Below are 19,266 nucleotides of genomic sequence, written 5' to 3' on the forward strand. Positions count from 1 at the left end.
AGTTTGTTTCAGGTGTGTCCGAAATGGTGGTTAAAGAGTGCCGAACCATCTTGCTCATTACATGGTCATGTCTCGTCTCATGGTGCATGCACAACAAATTGAGGAGGAGAAACTTAAGGAAAAGTCTAAAGAGGTAAAGAGGGCTAAGACCAGATATGGAAATTTCTCTCATACAAGGTCCGATGGACAAGGTCGTCCAAGATTTCGACAAATTTTTTCCGGTCAAGGTTCCTCCAATGCTCCTCCGAAGTTCAACAAAGATAGGGTGTCTAACCTTAAGCCTCAAGGAAGAAACGATAGTGGATCTTCATTGCCATGTCTACTTGTTCTAGGTGTGGAAAGAAGCACGGGGGTAAGTGCCTAGCTGGCACGGATGGTTGCATTGGTTGTGGTAAGAGTGGTCACAAAATGAGTGATTACCCGATGCTTACGTCTAAAGGAAGAGAGGGCAAGCAAGATCCTCCTAGTGGTACAGGTTCCAATGCTCCAAAGCAAAACTGATTCTATGCACTACAGACTCGTGGTGAACAAGAGGGTTTTCCCGATATGGTTACCGGTATGTTGAAAGTTTTCCAACTAGATGTTTATGCTTTACTTGATCCCGGTGCTACCTTGTCTTTTGTGATGCCATATGTGTCTATGAGGTTTGATGTTCTTCTGAATGTGTTGTTAGAACCTTTTTCTGTCTTTACTCCTATTGGTGATTCTATTGTGGCTAAAAGGGTCTATAGAAAGTGTCCCATTTCCTTGTCTCATAGAGTTACTCTTGTTGACTTGGTAGAGCTTGATATGATAGATTTTGATGTTATCTTGGGTATGGATTGGATGCACTCATGTTATGCTTCTATTGAATGTAGAACTCGTGTAGTCAAGTTTCAGTTCCCAAATGAGCCTATCCTAGAGTGGAAGAGGGGAAATTCTATGCCTAAGGGTCAATTTGTCTCTTATCTTAAAGCTAGAAAGCTGATTTCTAAGGGTTGCATATACCATCTAGTTAGGGTGAGGGATGTGGATTCCAAAACCCCTACTTTCGAGTCGGTCTCCGTTGTTAATGAGTTTTCGGAAGTATTCCTAGATGACTTACCCGATATTCCTCCCGAGCGGGAAATAGACTTTGGTATTGACCTTCTCCCAGATACGCAACCTATTTATATTCCTCCTTACCGTATGGCTCCGACAGAACTTAAGAAGTTGAAAGAACAATTGAAAGATTTGTTGGATAAAGGTTTCATCCAGGCGAGTATCTCTCCATGGGGTGCTTCAGTGTTTTTTGTTAGAACGAAAGATGGTTCTCTTCGTATGTGTATCGATTATCAACAGTTGAACAAGGTGACCATTAAGAATAAGTATCCTCTTCCAAGGATAGATGATTTGTTTGACCAACTTCAAGGAGCAAGTTATTTCTCTAAGATTGATCTTCGATCGGGTTATCATCAATTGAGGGTGAAAGATGATGACATTCCGAAGATAGCTTTTCAAACTCGGTATGGATATTATGAGTTTGTGGTAATGTCGTTTGGGTTGACTAATGCTATGACGACGTTTATGGATTTGATGAATATGGTGTTTAGACAATACCTTGACATGTTTGTGATTGTGTTCATTGATGATAGGTTGATCTTCTCAAGGAGTGAGGATGAGCATATTGATTATTTGAGGATCGTGTTGCAAATTCTTAAGGACCAACAACTCTTTGCAAAGTTAAGCAAATGTGAATTTTGGTTAAGGTGTATATCTTTCCTTGGTCATATTATTTCAAGTATGGGTCTTAAGGTAGATCCGAAGAAGATGAATGTGGTCAAGAGTTTGGCTAGACCTCTAACTCCTTTGGATATAAGAAGTTTCTCTGGTTTAGCCGGTTACTATAGAAGGTTTGTGGAGGGTTTCTCTTCGATTTCCTCTCCTTTGATGGCTTTGACTCAAACGAAGGGTAAGTTTATATGGTCTGAAGCGTGCAAGAAGAGTTGAAATATAGACTTACTTCCGCTCTGGTGTTGACCTTACCAGAAGGGACGGATGGTTTTGTGGTTTATTGTGATGCCTCGAGAATTAGGCTAGGGTGTGTACTTATGAAAAATGGGAAAATTATTGCCTATGACTCAAACCAACTTAAAATCCATGAGAAGAATTATCTTACTCATGACCTTAAGTTAGCAGCGGTTGTTTTTGCCTTAAAGATTTGGAGACACTATTTGTATGGAGCACATGTAGATGTGTTTACCTACCACAAGAGTTTGCAATATGTGTTTAATTAGAAAGATCTAAATCTTCCACAAAGAAGGTGGGTTGAGTTATTGAAAGATTATGACATGAGTGTTCATTATCACCCCGGTAAAGCTAATGTGGTAGCGGATGCTCTTAGTCGATTATCTATGGTAGTGTTGCTCTTATTGAAGAAGAAAAGAAAGAGTTGGTTTAAGATGTTCATTGATTGGCTCGATTAGGTGTTCAACTAGTGGACTCCACCAAAGGAGATAAGGAGAGTCTTTCTTATAAGGAAATTTTGGGCGCCAGATGCTAATACATATGAAATAATTGAGAAATTATGGGAGATTCTTAAAAAAAGGCTTAGAAATGCGGAAATGGCGTCAAAAAAATGGTGTGAGTATACGAGAAGGTCCTCCAAATCATTACTAAGGTCGTCATAAAGAATTTTGAGAAAAAAAATTGGGTACTCCGGGCGCCAAATCCATGGGCTAATACACACGAAAAACAACGGAATTTGGGTGATTCTTAAAAAATGGCTTGTAAATGCGGAAATGAGCGTTAAAAAATGGTATGAATATACGTGAAGGTTCCCCAACTCACTAAGGAGGTCCAAATAAAGTTTTTTGAGAAATGTTTTTTGGGTGCTCCAGGCGCTAGATCCATAGGCTAATACACACCAAAAATTGGGGAATTTGGGTGATTCTTAAAAAAGGGTTTGTAAATACAGAAATAGGCGTTAAATATGGTGTGAATATACGTGAAGGTTCTCCAGCTCATTACATAGGTCTTCATAAAGTTTTTTGATAAAAAAGTTTTGGGTGCTCAAGCGCCAGATCAATGGGCTAATACACACGAAAAATTAGGGAATTTGGGCAATTCTTAAAAAATGGCTTGTAAATGTGGAAATGGGCGTTAAAAAATGGTGTGAGTATTCGTTAAGGTTACCTAACTCATTACAGAGGTCCTCATAAAGATTTTTGAGAAAAAAAAATTTGGTGCTCCGGGTGCCAGATCCATGGGCTAATACACGCGAAATATCGGGGATTTTTGCAATTCTTAGAAAAGGGCTTGTAAATATGGCAATGGGCATTAAAAAAATTGTGAGAGTATATGTGAAGATTCCCCAACTCATTACAGAGGTCTTCACAAAGTGTTTTGAAAAAAAATTGGTGCGACGAGCGCCTAATTCATGGGCTAATACACACTAAAAATAGGGTAATTTAGGCGATTCTATAAAAAAGGCTTGTAAATGCGTAAATGAACGTTATGAAAATGGTGTGAGTATACGTGAATGTTCCCCAACTTTTTACGGAGGTCCTCATAATGTTTTTCGAGAAAAAAATTATGGGTGCTTTGGGCACCAAATCAATGAGCTAATACAAACAAAATATATGTAAATGCAGAAATGGACATTAAAATATGGTGTGAGTATATGTGAAGTTTCATCAACTAGTTACGGAGGTCCTCATAAAGATTTTTTAGAAAAAAACTTTTGGGTGCTCCGAGCGCTAGATCCGTGGGCTAATACACACGAAAAATCGAGGAATTTGAGCGATTCTCCAAAAAGGGCATGTAAAGACGGAAATGGACATTAAAAAATTGTGTGAGTACGTGAAGGTTCCCCAACTCATTACGGAGGTCCTCATAAAGCTTTTTGAGAAAAACAGTTTGGGTGCTCCGGGTGCCAGATAGATGACATACACATGAAAAATCAAGAAATTTGGGAGATTCTTAAAAAGGGGCATTTAAATGCAGAAATGGGTGTTAAAAAAAGGGTGTACGTATACATGAAGGTTTCCCAACTTATTACTGAGGTCCTCATAATGTTTTTTTGAGAAAACAATTTAGGTTGCTCCGAGTGCTTGGTCCATGGGCTAATCCCCACGAAAAAATGGGAAATTTGGGCAATTCTTAAAAAAGATCTTGTAAATGCGGAAATAGGCGATAAAAATGGTGTGAGATTACGTGAAGGTTCCCCAACTCATTACAGAGGTCCTTATAAAGTTTTTTGAGAAAAAAAATTTGGGTGCTCCAGACGCCAGATCCATGGGATAAATACACACGAAAAATCGGGAAATTTGGGCTATTCTTTAAAAAGGGCTTGTAAATACAGAATTGTGTGTTAAAAATGGTGTAAGTATAAGTGAAAGTTTCCCAACTTGGTACGGAGGTCCTCATAAAGCTTTTTGACAAAAAAATAGATGCTCCGGGCGCTAGATCCATGGGCTAACACACATGACAAATCGGGGAATTTAGGATATTCTTACAAAAGGGATTGTAAATGCGAAAATGACCGTTAAAAAACACTGTGAATATACGTAAAGGTTCTCCAAATCATTATGGAGGTACTCATACATTTTTTTGAGAAAACAATTTTGGGTGCTTCGAGTTCCAGATCAATTGGATAATACATACGAAAAATTAGGAAATTTTGGCGATTCTTTAAAACATCTTACGAATGCGGAAATAGAGTTAAAAAATGGTGTGAGTATATGTGAAGGTTCCCCAACTCATTACGGAGGTACCATAAAGCTTTTTGAGAAGAAATATTTGGGTTCTTCGGGCACAGATCCATGGGCTAATACACATGAAAAATCGAGGAATTTTTGTGATTCTTAAAGAAGGGCTTTTAAATGCGGAAATGGGCATTAACTAAATAGTGTAAGTATACGTGAAGGTTACCCAACTCATTAAGAAGGTCATCATAATGGCTTTAGAGAGAAAAAAAATTGGGTGCTCCGGCCACCAGATCCATGGGCTAATACACACAAAAAATCGGGGAATTTGGGCGATTCTTAAAAATGGGCTTGTAAATACGGAAATGGGCGCTAAAAATGGTATGAGTGTATGTGAAGGTTCTCCAACTCATTACAGAAGTCCTCATAATGTTTTTTGAGAAAATATTTTGGGTGCTCTGGGCGCTAGATCCATGGGCTAATACACACAAAAAATCAAGAAATTTCGTCGAATCATAAAAAAGGGATTTTAAGTGCGGAAATGGACATTAAAAAATGGAGTGAGTATATGTGAATGTTCCCCAACTCATTACGGAGGTCCTCATAAAGATTTTTAAGAAAAACATTTTGGGTTCTTCGGGCGCCAGATCCATGGGCTACTACACACGAATAATCGGGGAATATAGGGGATTCTTAAAAAGGGGTTTGTAAATGCAGAAATGGACATTAAAAAATGGCGTGAGTATACTTGAAGGTTCCCAACTCATTATGGAGGTCCTCATAAAGTTTTTATGCAAAAATAGTATTGGGTGCTCCGGGCGCTAGATTCATGGGCTAATACACACAAAAAATGAGGTAATTTGGGTGATTCTTAAAAGAAGGGGCTTGTAAATGCGGAAATAGGTGTTAAAAATTGTGTGAGTATATGTGAAGATTCCCCAACTCATTACGGAAGTCCTTATAAAGTTTTTTAAGAAAAACTTTTGGGTGCTCCGGGCGCCAGGTCCATGGGCTAATACACAAGAAATATTGGTAAATTTTGGATATTCTTAAAAAAGGGCTTGTTAATACGAAAATGGGTGTTAAAAAAATCGTGTGAGTATACGTGAAGGTCCCCAATTCTTATAGAGGTTCTCAAAAAGATGTTTGAGAAAAAATCTTTGGGTGCTTTGGGCGCCAGATCCATGGGCTAATACACGCGAAAAATCAGGAAATTTTTGTGATTCTTAAAAAAGGTCTTTTAAATGTGGAAATGGGCGTTAAAAATGGTGTGACTATATGTGAAGGATCGCTAACTCATTGTGGAGGTCCTGATAATGTTTTTGAGAAAAAGTTTTTGGGTTCTCTGGGCGCCAGATCCATGTGCTAACACACACGAAAAAATGGGAAATTTGAGCGATTATTAAAAAGTCTTGTAAATGCAGAAATGGACGTTAAAAAATGGCATGAGCATACGTGAAAGTTCCCTAAATTACTACGGAGGTCCTCATAAAGTTTTTTGTGAAAACAATTTTGGGTGCTCCAGGTGCTAGATCCATGGACTAATACACACAAAAAATCGGGTAATGTGGGCGATTCTTAAAAAAGAGCTTGTAAATGCGAAAATTGCGTTAAAAATGGTGTGAGTATATGTGAAGGTTACCCAACTCATTACGGAGGTCCTTGTATAGTTTTTTGAGAATAAAATTTTAGGTGCTCCAGGCACCAGGTCCATGGGTTAATACGCACGAAAAATTAGGGAATTTGAGCGATAATTAAAAAAGGACTTGTAAATGAGAAACTGGGCGTTAATAAAATAGTGTGAGTATACGTGAAGGTTCCCTAAATCATTACGGAGGTTCTCAAAAAGAGTTTTTAGAAAAAATCTTTGGGTGCTCTGGGCGCCAGATCCATGGGCTAATACACTTGAAAAATCGGTGAATTTGGACGATTCTCAAAAAAGAGCTTGTAAATGCGGAAATTGCGTTAAAAAAATGGTGTACATATACGTGAAGGTTCTCCAACTTATTACGGATGTCCTCGTAGAGTTTTTTGAGAAAACAATTGTGGGTGCTCCTGACGCTAGATCCATGGGCTAATACACGCGAAATATTTAGGAACTTGGGTGATTTTTAAAAAAGACTTGTAAATGCGGAAATGGGAATTAAAAAATAGTGTGAGTATACGTAAAAGTTCCCCAATTCATTACGTTGGTCCTCATAAATATTTTTTAGAAAAAAATTTAGGGTGCTCCCGGCGCCAGATCCATAGGCTTACACACATGAAAATTGGGGAATTTGGGCGATTTTTAAAACAGGACATGTAAATGTGGAAATGGGCTTTAAAAAAATGGTGTGAGTACACGTCAAGGTTTCCCAACTGATTACAGAGGTCCTCATAAAAAAATTTGGTGCTTCGGGAGCCAGATTAATGGGCTAATACACACAAAAAATTGGGGAATTTGGGCAATTTTTAAAAAAGGGCTTGTAAATGCGGAAATGACTTTAAAAAAAAGGTGTGAGTATATGTAAAGGTTTCCCAATTCAATACGGAGGTCGTCATTAAGTTTTTTGAGAAAATAAATTTTGGTGCTCTAGGCGCCAGATCCATGGACAAATATACACGAAAAATTGGGGAACTTAGGTGATTCTTAAGAAAGGGCTTGTAAATATGAAAATGGGTGTTAAAATTGGTGTGAGTATACGTGAAGGTTCTTCAACTCATTACAGAGGTCCTCATAAAGTTTTTTTAAAAAAAATAAATTAGGCGCTCCGAGCGCTAGATCCATGGGCTAATACACATGAAAAATCTAGGAATTTTAGTGATTCTTTAAAAAGGGTTTGTAAATGAGGAAATGAGCGTTAAAAATGGTTTTAGTATGCGTGAAGGTTCCCCAACTCATTAAGGAGGTCCTCATAAGTTTTTTGAGAATAAAATTTTGGGTGCTCCAGACACCAAATCTATGGGCTAATACACACGAAAGAAATTTACGCAATTCATAAAAAAGGCTTGTAAATGTGGAAATGAGCGTTAATAATGATGTGGGTATACGTGAAGTTTTTCCAACTCATTACAGAGGTCCTCATAATGTTTTGTGAGGAAAAAAATTTATGTGCTCCGGGTGCCTGATCCATCGGCTAATTCACATGAAAAATCAGGAAATTAAGGCGATTTTAAAAAAAAGGTTTTTAAATGCGGAAATAGGCATTAAAAAATGGTGTGAGTATACGTAATGGTTCCCCAACTCATTACGGATGTTTTCATAAGGTTTTTTGAGAAAACAATTTTGGGTGCTCCGGGCGCCAGATCCATGGGCTAATACACACGAAAACTGGGGAATTAGGGAGATTCTTAAGAAAGAGCTTGTAAATGTGGAAATTGGCATTAAAAAAATGATATGAGTATACGTGAAGGTTCCTCAACTAATTACGGAGGTCCTCATAAAGTTTTTTGAGAAAAATATTATGGGTGCTCCGGGCGCCAGATCTATGGGCATGAAAAATTGGGGAATTGGTTCGATCTTCAAAAAGTTCTTGTAAATGCTGAAATGGGCGTTAAAAATGGTGTGAGTATAGTGAAGGTTCCCGAAATCATTACTGAGGTCTTCATAGAGTTTATGAGGAAAAAAGTTTGGATGCTCTGGGCGCAAGATCCATAGTCTAATACACACGAAAAATCGAGAAATTTTGGTGATTCTTAAAAAAAGTGATTTTAAATGCGGAAATGGCGTTAGAAATGGTGTGAGTATACATGAAGGTTCCCGAACTCATTACGGAGGTCCTTATAAAGTTTTTTGCAAAAACAATTTTGGATGCTCCGGGCGCTAGATCCATGGGCCAATACACACCAAAAATGGGGGAATCTGGGCAATTCTTAAATATGGGCATGTAAATGCGGAAATGGGGGCAAAAAATAGTGTGAGTATATGTGAAGGTTCCCCAATTTATTAAAGAAGTACTCATAATATTTTTTGAAAAAACTTTTTTGGGTGCTCTGGGCGCTAGATTTATAGGATAATACACACGAAAAATCGAGAATTTTGGCGATACTTAAAAAAAGGGATTTTAGATGCGGAGATGGGCGTTAAAAAAATGGTGTGAGTATACGTCAAGGTTCTCCAACACATTACGGAGGTCCGCATAAAGTTTTCTAAGAAAAAAAATTTGGTGCTTCGAGCACCAAATCCATGGGGTACTTACACACGAAAAATAAGGGAATATAGGGGATTCTTAAAAAATGGTTTGTAAATGCCGAAATAGGCGTTAAAAAAATGGCGTGAGTAGACGTGAATGTTCCCCAACTCATTATGGAGGTCCTCATAAAATTCTTTGCAAAAGCAATTTTGGGTGCTCCGGACGCTAGATCCATGGGCTAATATATACGAAAATTGTGTAATTTAGGCAATTCTTAAAAAAGGGTTTGTAAATGCATAAATGAGTGTTAAAAATGTTTTGAGTATATGTCAAGATTCCCTAACTCAATACAGAGGTCCTTAAAATGTTTTTTTAGAAAAAAAAATTGGCGCTCTGTGCGCCAGGTTCATTGGCTAATACACACAAAAAATTTGAGAATTTGGAATATTCTTAAAAAGGGATTGTAAAAGAAGAAATTGCGTTAAAAAAATCGTGTGAGTATACGTGAAGGTTTCCCAACTCATTACAGGGGTTCTCAAAAAGTTTTTTGATAAAAAATCTTTGGATGCTCCGGGCGCCAGATCCATTGGCTAATACACACGAAAAATTGGGAAATTTTGGCGATTCTTAAAAAAAGGGCTTTTAAATGCGGAAATGAGCGTTAAAAAATGGTGTGAGTATTCGTGACGGATCCCTAACTCATTACAAAGGTCCTCACAAAGTTTTTGAGTAAAACATTTTGGGTGCTCCGGGAGCCAAATCCATGGGCTAATACACACGAAAAATCGAGAAATTTGGTGATTCTTAAAAAAGGCTTGTAAATGCAGAAATGAGCGTTAAAAAATAGCGTGAGTATACGTGAAAAGTCCCTAAATTATTACAAAGGTCCTCATAAAGTTTTTGGCGAAAATAATTTTGGGTGCTTCGGGCACTAGATCCATGGGCTAATAGACACGAAAAATTAGGTAATGTGGGCGATTCTTAAAAAAAGATTTGTAAATACGGAAATGGGAATTAAAAATGGTGTGAGTATAAGTTAAGGTTCCCGAACTCATTACAGAGGTCCTTGTAAAGTTTTTTGAGAATAAAACTTTGGGTGCTCCGGGCACCAGGTCCAAGGGCTAATACACACGAAAAATTAAGAAATTTGGGCAATAATTAATAAAGGACTTGTAAATGTGAAAATGGGCGTTAAAAATTATGTGAGTATACAAGAAGGTTCTGTAACTCATTACGAAGGTTCACAAAAAGATTTTTGAGTCAAAATCTTTGGGTGCTCCGGGCGCCAGATGAAAGGGTTAATACACACGAAAAAATGAGAAATTTTGGCGATTCTTAAAAAAGAGCTTGTAAATGCGGAAATGGGAATTAAAAATGGTGTGAGTATACGTAAAGGTTCCCCAACTCATTACGGAGGTCCTCATAGGATTTTTTGAGTAAACAATTTTGGGTGCTCCGGGCGCCAGAGCCATGGGTTAATACACGCGAAATATCTGAGAATTTGGGCGATTCTTAAAAAAGAGCTTTTAAACGCGGAAATGGGCATTAAAAAAATAGTGTGGGTATACGTGACGGTTCCTTAACTCATTACGGAGATCGTCATAAATACTTTTGAGAAAAAATAGTATGGGTGCTCTGGGCGCCAGATCCATGGGATAATAAATACGAAAAATCAGGGAATTTTGGTAATTCTTAAAAAAGGGATGTAAATACAGAAATTGACGTTAAAAAATTATGTGAGTATACATGAAGGTTCCCCAACTCATTGCGGAGGTCCTCATTAAGTTTTTTGAGAAAAGAATTTTGGGGGCTCCGGGCGCCAAATCCATGGGCTAATACACATGAAAAATTGGGGAATTCGGGTGACTCTTAAACAAGGGTTTGCAAATGTAGAAATGGGCGTTAAAAAAATGGTGTGTGTATACGTGAAGGTTCACAAACTCATTAAAGAGGTCCTCATAGAGTTTTCTAAGTAAAAAAGTTTAGGCGCTCCGGGCGCCAGATCAATGTGCTAATACATATGAAAATTTTAGAAATTTGGGCAATTCTTAAAGATGGGCTTGTAAATACGGAAATGGGCATTAAATAAATGGTGTGAGTATAGGTTAATGTTCTCCAACTCATTACGAAGTTTCTCATAAAGTTTTTTGAGAAAAATAATGTAGGTGCTCCGAGCGCCAGATCCATGGGATAAGACACACGAAAAATTGGAGAATTTGGGTGGTTCTTAAAAATGGCCTTGTAAATGCGGAAATGGGCATTAAAAAATGGTGTGAGTATACATGAAGCTTCCCAAACTGATTACGGAGGTCCTCATAAAGTATTTTGAGAAAAAAAATTGGTGTTCAGGGTGCCAGATCCATATGCTATTACACACAAAAAAGGGGGAATTTTGGCGATTCTAAAAAACTGGTTTTTTATTTCGGAAATGAGCGTTAAAAATGGCATGAGTATACGTGAAGGTTCCCCAATTCATTACAGAGGTCCTCATAAAGATTTTTTGAAAGAAATTTAGGGTGCTCAGGGATCTAGATCCATGGGCTAATACACACGAAAAATTAGGAAATTTGGTCAATTCTTAAAAAAGGACTTGTAAATGCTGAAATGGGGGTTAAAAAAATAGCGTGAGTACAAGTGAAGTTTCCCCAACTCATTATGGAGGTCCTCATAAAGTTTTTTGTGCTCCGGGCGCCAGATCCATGGGCTAATACACACGAAAAATCGGGTAATTTGGACGATTCTTAAAAAAGGGGTTGTAAATGCAAAAATTACGTTAGAAAAATGGTGTGAGTATATTTGAAGGTTCCCTAACTCATTACGGAGGTCGTCATTAAGTTTTTTGAGAAAATAATTTTTGGTGCTCCGGCCGCCAGATCCATGAACTAATAATAACACACGAAAAATTGGGGAACATAGGTGATTCTTAAGAAGGGACTTGTAAATGCAAAAACGGGTTTTAAAAAATGATGTGAGTATACGTGAAGGTTCCCCAACTCATTACGGAGGTCCTTATAAAGTTTTTTAAGAAAAAAATTTAGGCGCTTCGGGCGCTAGATCCATGGGCTACTACACATGAAAAATCTGGGAATTTGAGTGATTCTTTAAAATGAGCTTGTAAATGCAGAAATGGGCGTTAAAAAATGGTGGTAGTATGCGTGAATGTTCCCCAACTCATTATAAAGGTCCTTATAAAGTATTTTCAGAAAAAAAAATTGGGTGCTTTGGCCGCCAGATCCATGGGCAAATACACACAAAAGAAATTTGTGCAATACTTAAAAAGGGCTTATAAATGCGGAAGTGGGAATTAAAAGTGGTGTGGGTATACATGAAGTTTCCCCAACTCATTACGGAATTCCTCCTAAAGTTTTTTGAGGTGAATTTTCAAGTTGTGGATATACGTGAAGCTTAGTCCCCGATATGTGGGCCCATATCAGATTTTGAGGGGAATTTGCAAGGTTTCTTAGTCCCCTTAGAAGGTTCGGGAGTTGATGAGAATTTTTCATATGACGAGGTTCCGGTAGAGATTTTAGATAGGCAAGGTAAGATGTTGAGAAATAAAGAAGATACTTTCATGAAAGTCATTTGGAGGAATCAATTAGTTGAGGGTACTACTTGGGTGGCCGAGGCCGATATGATGTCCCGATACCCTCATCACTTTCCCTACGTCCCTACTCAAGCTTGAGGTATTTTGCTCCTCATCGTTTACTCATTAAGTGTCATGTTTCTTAGATACTCCCATGATTTCCTTATTTGTGCATGTTCATGAAAAAGCTTAAGTTTTGAGAAAAAGTGTCAACTTGATCGATTTCTACATGATTATATGCATTTGAGTCTAAGTAGCATATAGGCTTCATGATATAATGTTTTGAACATGCTTTAGCTTGGAGTTGATGTTTCGTGCTTGGATATGTGCATTTATGTAATTGCATGAATGTTGGGTTGCTAGGTTTAGGTTCCTACCCTCCTTATGATGTTTTGAATCTCGTTTGAGGATGAATGATCCCAAGGGGTAGATAATATAACACCTCAAATTCGAGGAAAAATTCAGTTTTCAGAAATCTGGTGCCAGTTTCGACGGTGCAATCCACGACCCATGGAACGACCCACAGAGCTTTTAAGAGATAATAGATACCAGGACACAGACTTCCCCAGAGCTTTCGATGGCATAGCCGAGACAATGGCATGTTCTCTGCCCTGCGGGGATGGAGTGTATAGTTGTGACAACCCAAAAACTCAAGTGATGATGACACCTACCATAACCCACCGGTAGGAAGGCCAACCTATATCCCCGAACAAAAAGTAACAGGCATATTGGGCATAGTTAACTACTGACGAGAAGATAATTACAATATAATGGGGGAACACAATGAAAAAAAGAAAATAACATCAATCAATATAAACAAGAGGACATGATCCAATCTCATGACCTAATGAATGAAAGTATACAAAGCTAATACAACAGTACAAGTCTCAAAAGTAGACCAAAAAGTACAAACTTGTCTCGAATACAAAAGATTAGTAAATATTATATACAGATGGAGATAGGTCAAACTAGGATGCCATCAGCTCACCTTCTATCTCCGAAGATCTCTATAAAGGCTTGAATCACCATTGTCAGTTGGTGCTTGGATGAGTACCAAGAAACGTGTAGAATGAGTAACAAAACAACAATTACCTAGTAGGCATCATAGGCTAACTAAGCTTGGAAAGTAAATACCCTATGAAAAGAAAGGAACTAAACGGTCACTAAAAGTAAAATGAATGAAGCAATAATGGAAACTCTAACTTTATGACTCACGAATTAAGAATGAGCAAAGCAATAAAGTAAAGCATTTATTTATAACCTAAATGGACCCCAAAACGTATAATAATGCACAATTGGAAACTAAATAACTTTAAGGAACCTCCAAAATCCCAAGGAGTACACAAAAGAGCTAAAGATAATGCTAACTAAGACTAAAAGTACCTTTAACCTGAAACGGTCAACCCTCGACTCGAACTAAGGCAAAGGCACCCTTAAGAACCCAATGAAACCACAATTTCAGGACTCTAACTTGAGTACTAGAAGTGTGGTAGGACTCAAATTGTGGATAGTGAATATGCGCCAGGGCCTCAAACCATGGCTAGTACAAATGTGTCAGTAGGTCTAGACATTTGGTTGGTTTAGTTCGATCTGGTTTATAAAATCTGAAATTGAAATAAATTCAATCAAGTTTGATTTTTACAATTTTGGTTCGGTTTATTTTGGTTTGGTTTTTCAGTATGATTATCATTTCAATCCCCTTTTGTCGTAAATGGACTTCTAAAATTGGGTCAGTTTTTTCACATTACTGATTTTTAGGACATTCTAAAAATTCAAATTTCAAAGTAATTACTCACTCAGCTCATTGTTCTCCTGCTTTCAAAGAAAAAAAGTTTACCTGATTGTGAGGCGGAGCAGATAGACATTCCAGATTCAAGAGAGATGGTTCTGATGTCTTATGGATTGTGGCATCGTGATGGAATGATGGTTGAGAACGGAGAAGTGAGAAGTTTGTTGCAGCGTCTCCCGCCGATCTGCTTCACACTACACACTAAGTTGTACGATGATGACTTCAGAGTGTGAATTTAAGTATTTAATTATTTGGGCAATTTGAAGGGTAATTGGTTGTATAAAATATTAAATATGGGTCACTTCTTCTGTTTTTTTAATGGGTTGAGTTTAGGGATTTGATTGGCTATATGTTCTATTTGAATATAAAAGATAAATATATTAAATAAAACTAAATTTTTTGGTTAACCAACAAAAATTAACTAAAACTCAATAACCGAACTAAATTACAAAAAAAAAAAAAAATTAAAACCAAAACTGATCGATCAAATTGAAAAATCAAAACCGAAATTAAAAAAATATAGTTTAGTCAAATTTTTTTATCTGAACCAAACTATGCCCAGCGCTATGCGTCAGGGCCTCAAACCGTGGCTTATAAAAATGAGCCATGGCCTCAAATCGTAGTTAATAAATTTTGAATGTCTCCAAATCACATGCTCTTTATCACGGAGGATCATATCATAGAGAGAAATCAACTTTAAAGTCACCAAGTACCCACTCCATCCCAAAACCCAAGACCCAATCCAATATAACCAATGAGGTCTATGTCACCCACCGAAGTAGGGGGAGTAAGTGGCACTAGATACCCTATTAGACCAAGTAACCCACTAAAACATACTAGCTAACCAAACAGTGAGAAAAAAAGATTGGGCAGCAAAACCTCTAAAAATTGAATCTTGGACCCTGAAGGTCATGACCTAAATGAGAATAAACCATACAAACAATGGTAGGCAACCAAAAAAATAAATAAAGATGTACTAGCTAGCCGACGAGGCCACAACTGAAGACATACCTACTTACACATATATATACACACTACTAAAAACCTGCTAAAAAACGACGGAAGAAAAGCAACGGACGACGTCGCTCCAAAAAGCGACGCCATTTTCCACACTGTCCGTCGCTTTTTAATAAAAATAATTATTTTTAAAATTAATTTACAAAAAGCGACGGACAACATCTCTTAGTCCATCGCTTTTTTCCACGGATTTTTGCGCCAAATATATAAAAATTAATAATTATTTATTTAATATAAATATAGACGCTATCCGTCACTTTTAATTAAAAATAATTATATATAAATTTAACAATAGCCACGCTGTCTGTCATTTTTGAATTTATTTATTTTACTAATTATTGTTTTATGAAAGCGACGGACATCATCTTTATGTCCGTCGCTTCTTGGTCAAATTATTTGGTCAAATATTTTAAATAAGCGACGGACAGCGTCTCTTTGTCCGTCGCTTTTTGGTCAAATTGTTTGGTCAACTATTTAATGAAAAGCGACGGACTTAGAGACGTTGTCCGTCGCTTTTCAATAAATATCTGATATACAGACGCGATTTCCCCCCATTCTCCCCCATTTCTATTTTCTCAAATCCTCTCCTCTCTTTCTCTCCCACTCCGCCGATGTCGTCCCTCCGTTAGTTGCTACCGCCGATCAGAGTCGTGAGGAGCTACCGAAGCTGCCACCGCCGCCTCCTTCCCCTCTCTCTTCATTCTCTCCTTGATCTCCTTTAAGGTTAGGGTTTTATTTATTATTAAAAAAAATCAATTATTTTTTATTTATTTGATTTTATTAGTTATTTAATTGTAATTAGTTTATTGATTTTGTGTTTATTGTTTATTAGTTTCAATTAGGGATTATTTGATTGTTAGTTTGTGTTTCTTGATTGTGAATTGAAAATTTTAATGTTAGGGTTAGTTTGAATTAGGGTATCTTAGGATTTGTTTGAATTTCGGTATTTCTTGAGTTGATTAGTTTGATTTTGGGATTGTAAGATTAGTTTGAATTAGGGTATTTAAGGAGTTGTTTGAATTTGGGTATTATTTGAGTTAGTTTGATTTATTATTGAGATTTTAGGACTAATAGTTTGAATTTGGGATTAGGAATATCTAGCTAGTTTGAATTTAGGATTTTAGGAGTAGTTTGAATATGTGATTTTAAGACTAGTTTGAATTTTGAATTTAGGACTAGTTTGAATTATTATTGAGATTTTAGGACTACTAATAATTTGAATTTGGGATTTTAGCACTAGTTTGATTTTTGAATTTTAGGAGTACTTTGAATTTGTGATTTTAAGACTAATTTGAATTTGGAATTTAGGACTAATAGTTTGAATTATATTTGATATTTTAGGACTAATTAATAGTTTAAATTTGGGACACTAGCTAGCTAGTTTGAATTTGGAATTTTTGGGATTTGAATTACAACTTAATTAGAACTTATAATTAATTATAACTTGAATTTACTATAAATTGAACTTAATTAGGAATATGAACTTGAAATGTTGTTGACTTTAATTTATTAGAACTTGGATTTTATTTGAACTTAATTAGAATTTTGTAGTACTTGAAAATCTTATTGACCTTAATTAATTTGAACTTAATATAAATTAATTAGAACTATATTAAACTTAATTAATTTATAATAACTTGAAAACTTAATTAGGAATTAATATAAACTTAATTTTGATCAACTAATTAACTATAACTTGAACTTAATTTGAACTTAATTAATTATTATTGATTAATTAATTAAGATTTAACTTTGTAGATCTTGAACTAATTGAAATTAATTAGACCAAACAAAGCATATTTTGGGAACTTAATTAGACCAAACAAAGCATAATTTGAAGTTGAACTTAGACTTGAACTTGAAATTAGAACTTGAACTTAGAATTTAAACTTGAACATAGAACTTGAACTTGAAATTAGAACTTGAACTTGAACTTAGAATTTGAAGTTGAACTTTGACTTTGACTTGAACTTGAAATTAGAACTTGAACTTGGAACTAATTAGCTTGAATATACCACTAATTAAGTTTAGAAATTAGATATGAACTTGAATTGAAAACTTGAACTTATTAAAACTTGAATATATATATATATATATATATATATATATATATATATATATATATATATATAAAACTATTATTCTTGGATTTGAAGTTTATATTTAACTAATTTTAGAACTTTTCGTGCTAGGCAACTAAGGAAGCTCAACATCTAAAAAAGTTGATACAAGACTATATTGCTTCTTTCATCAAAGTAGGAGATAAGGTTGGTGCCTCTAAATTTCTAAAGTGCAAGTACAATTGTTTTCAATAATGTGTTTGTGTCCATCTAGTATTGATACTTAGCTTTAATTTTATGATAATTTGTTTGTGTCCATCGAGTGTTTGTTAAGCATAACTACCAACACTAGTTGATCCTATTGATGACAAAATTGATTTTCTTGCAAAGATCGATTTATGTCCATCTAGTGTTGATGTTAAGCTTTAATTTAGGAATAATGTGTTTGTTTAGCATAAGTACCAACACTAGTTGATCCTATTGATGACAAAATTGATTTTCTTGCAAGATCGATTTATGTCCATCTAGTGTTGATATTAAGCTTTAATTTAGGAATAATGTGTTTGCTTAGCATAAGTACCAATAACAATTGATCCTATTGATGACAAAATTGTTTTTCAAGAACCGGAGGTTTTCAAGAAGACTCATGTCAGGAAGAAAGAAAATGAGTCGGATCCGGATGTATGGTGGAGGAAAGGGCCGAATGAACTTTTGTAAGTTATTTAATATGAATAATATATATTAATAGTCAATATATTTATGATATGTATATATACTGATGTCAATTTTTATATTTAATATGCAGAATAACTTTCTTCAGTACGTCGCTGAGAATCTAGATAGTTCGGTCCAATTGACACCTGAACTTTCCACCCAGATTTGGAAAGAAAAAGTGGTAGGGGGGACACACAAGGGTAGAGTCTATGGTCTAGGCTCTCGAAACGATGCATGAAGACTCCAGACAGGCTTAGAAGGAATTGGATTGTCACGTTAAGCTGAGGCACTTGACGGTGTTCAAATTGATGCTATGTCGGCTCAAATAGCTAAACTTACAGCAGCACTGGCAGAGTCAGAGCGGAGAAGAGTAGCTGAACAAGAAAGCATGAGTGAGACCATTCAGCAAATCAAAGAACAAGTGATGAACCTCGCTCGTCGACCTACTGCTTCGGCTCCCGATGAAACCGACGACGAGAATGATGAGGATGATTATGTAGAACCCACTCCCTAGTTTAGATCTCTAGACATTTATGAACTTTTTGTAATTTTGAAATGAATTTTGAAAGACTCTATAAGTCTTTAATTTGTGATTTAGATACTTTTTAATGTTATTTTAAGTTTGTTGTTTTATGTTTTGTTTAGATTGTTTATAATTGTGTGTGTTTGATTGGGCTGAATAGTGTAGAATTGAATTTCATTTGCAGGTGGGCAGCAGAAACTGGCAGTTTCTGCTGTCAAAAACATTGCAGTAAAATCGACGGAGAACGTGGTTTTGTTCGTCGCTTTTCTGGGTTTTTTTAAATTCTAAATCCCAGAAAAGCAACAGACAACGTGGTTTTCTCCGTCGCTTTTCAGGGATTTTCAAAAATAAAATTTCCAGAAAAGCGACGGACTACGTCGCCTTTTAGAAATAAAAAAAATTAAAATTAAAATAAAGCGATGGAGTCCGTCGCTTTTGTTAAAAAAATAGTCAAAAAGCGACATAGTCCGTCGCTTTTTAGCGATGCAGTCCGTCGCTTTTTGAAAAGTGTCGGGCTAAAAAGCGACGAAGGTGACCTTCGTCGCTTTTTCGTCAATTTTGACCAAAAAAGCGACGCAGTTCGTCGCTTTTAGCCGTCATTTTTTGATAGTTTTTTAGTAGTGACTTGCCAAGACTATGGGTTGGAGATTGAAACATACAAAAGAAAACCTAGAATATTGTGTCCACAATAGCCTCTATCAGTGATATAAGCTCTGTCGGGACAAGGCCCCGACTATACCCAAATTGCACAACAAAACTAAACATCCTCTGATAGCCCTAGGTTAAGATGGAGGCCAGGTTACC

The 19,266-nt window shown here is 36.3% G+C and overlaps 1 pseudogene; it reads left to right on the plus strand.

Annotated features, from left to right (window-relative positions):
• Nucleotides 1-1,761: 1,761 nt before the first annotated feature.
• The window catches only part of LOC125837005 (uncharacterized), a 54,415-nt pseudogene continuing 36,910 nt past the window's right edge, over nucleotides 1,762-19,266 (plus strand).

Source organism: Solanum verrucosum, unplaced genomic scaffold, assembly GCF_900185275.1.
Source record: "Solanum verrucosum unplaced genomic scaffold, falcon-dt-bn FXZP01000165.1, whole genome shotgun sequence".
Taxonomy (NCBI): Eukaryota; Viridiplantae; Streptophyta; class Magnoliopsida; order Solanales; family Solanaceae; genus Solanum; species Solanum verrucosum.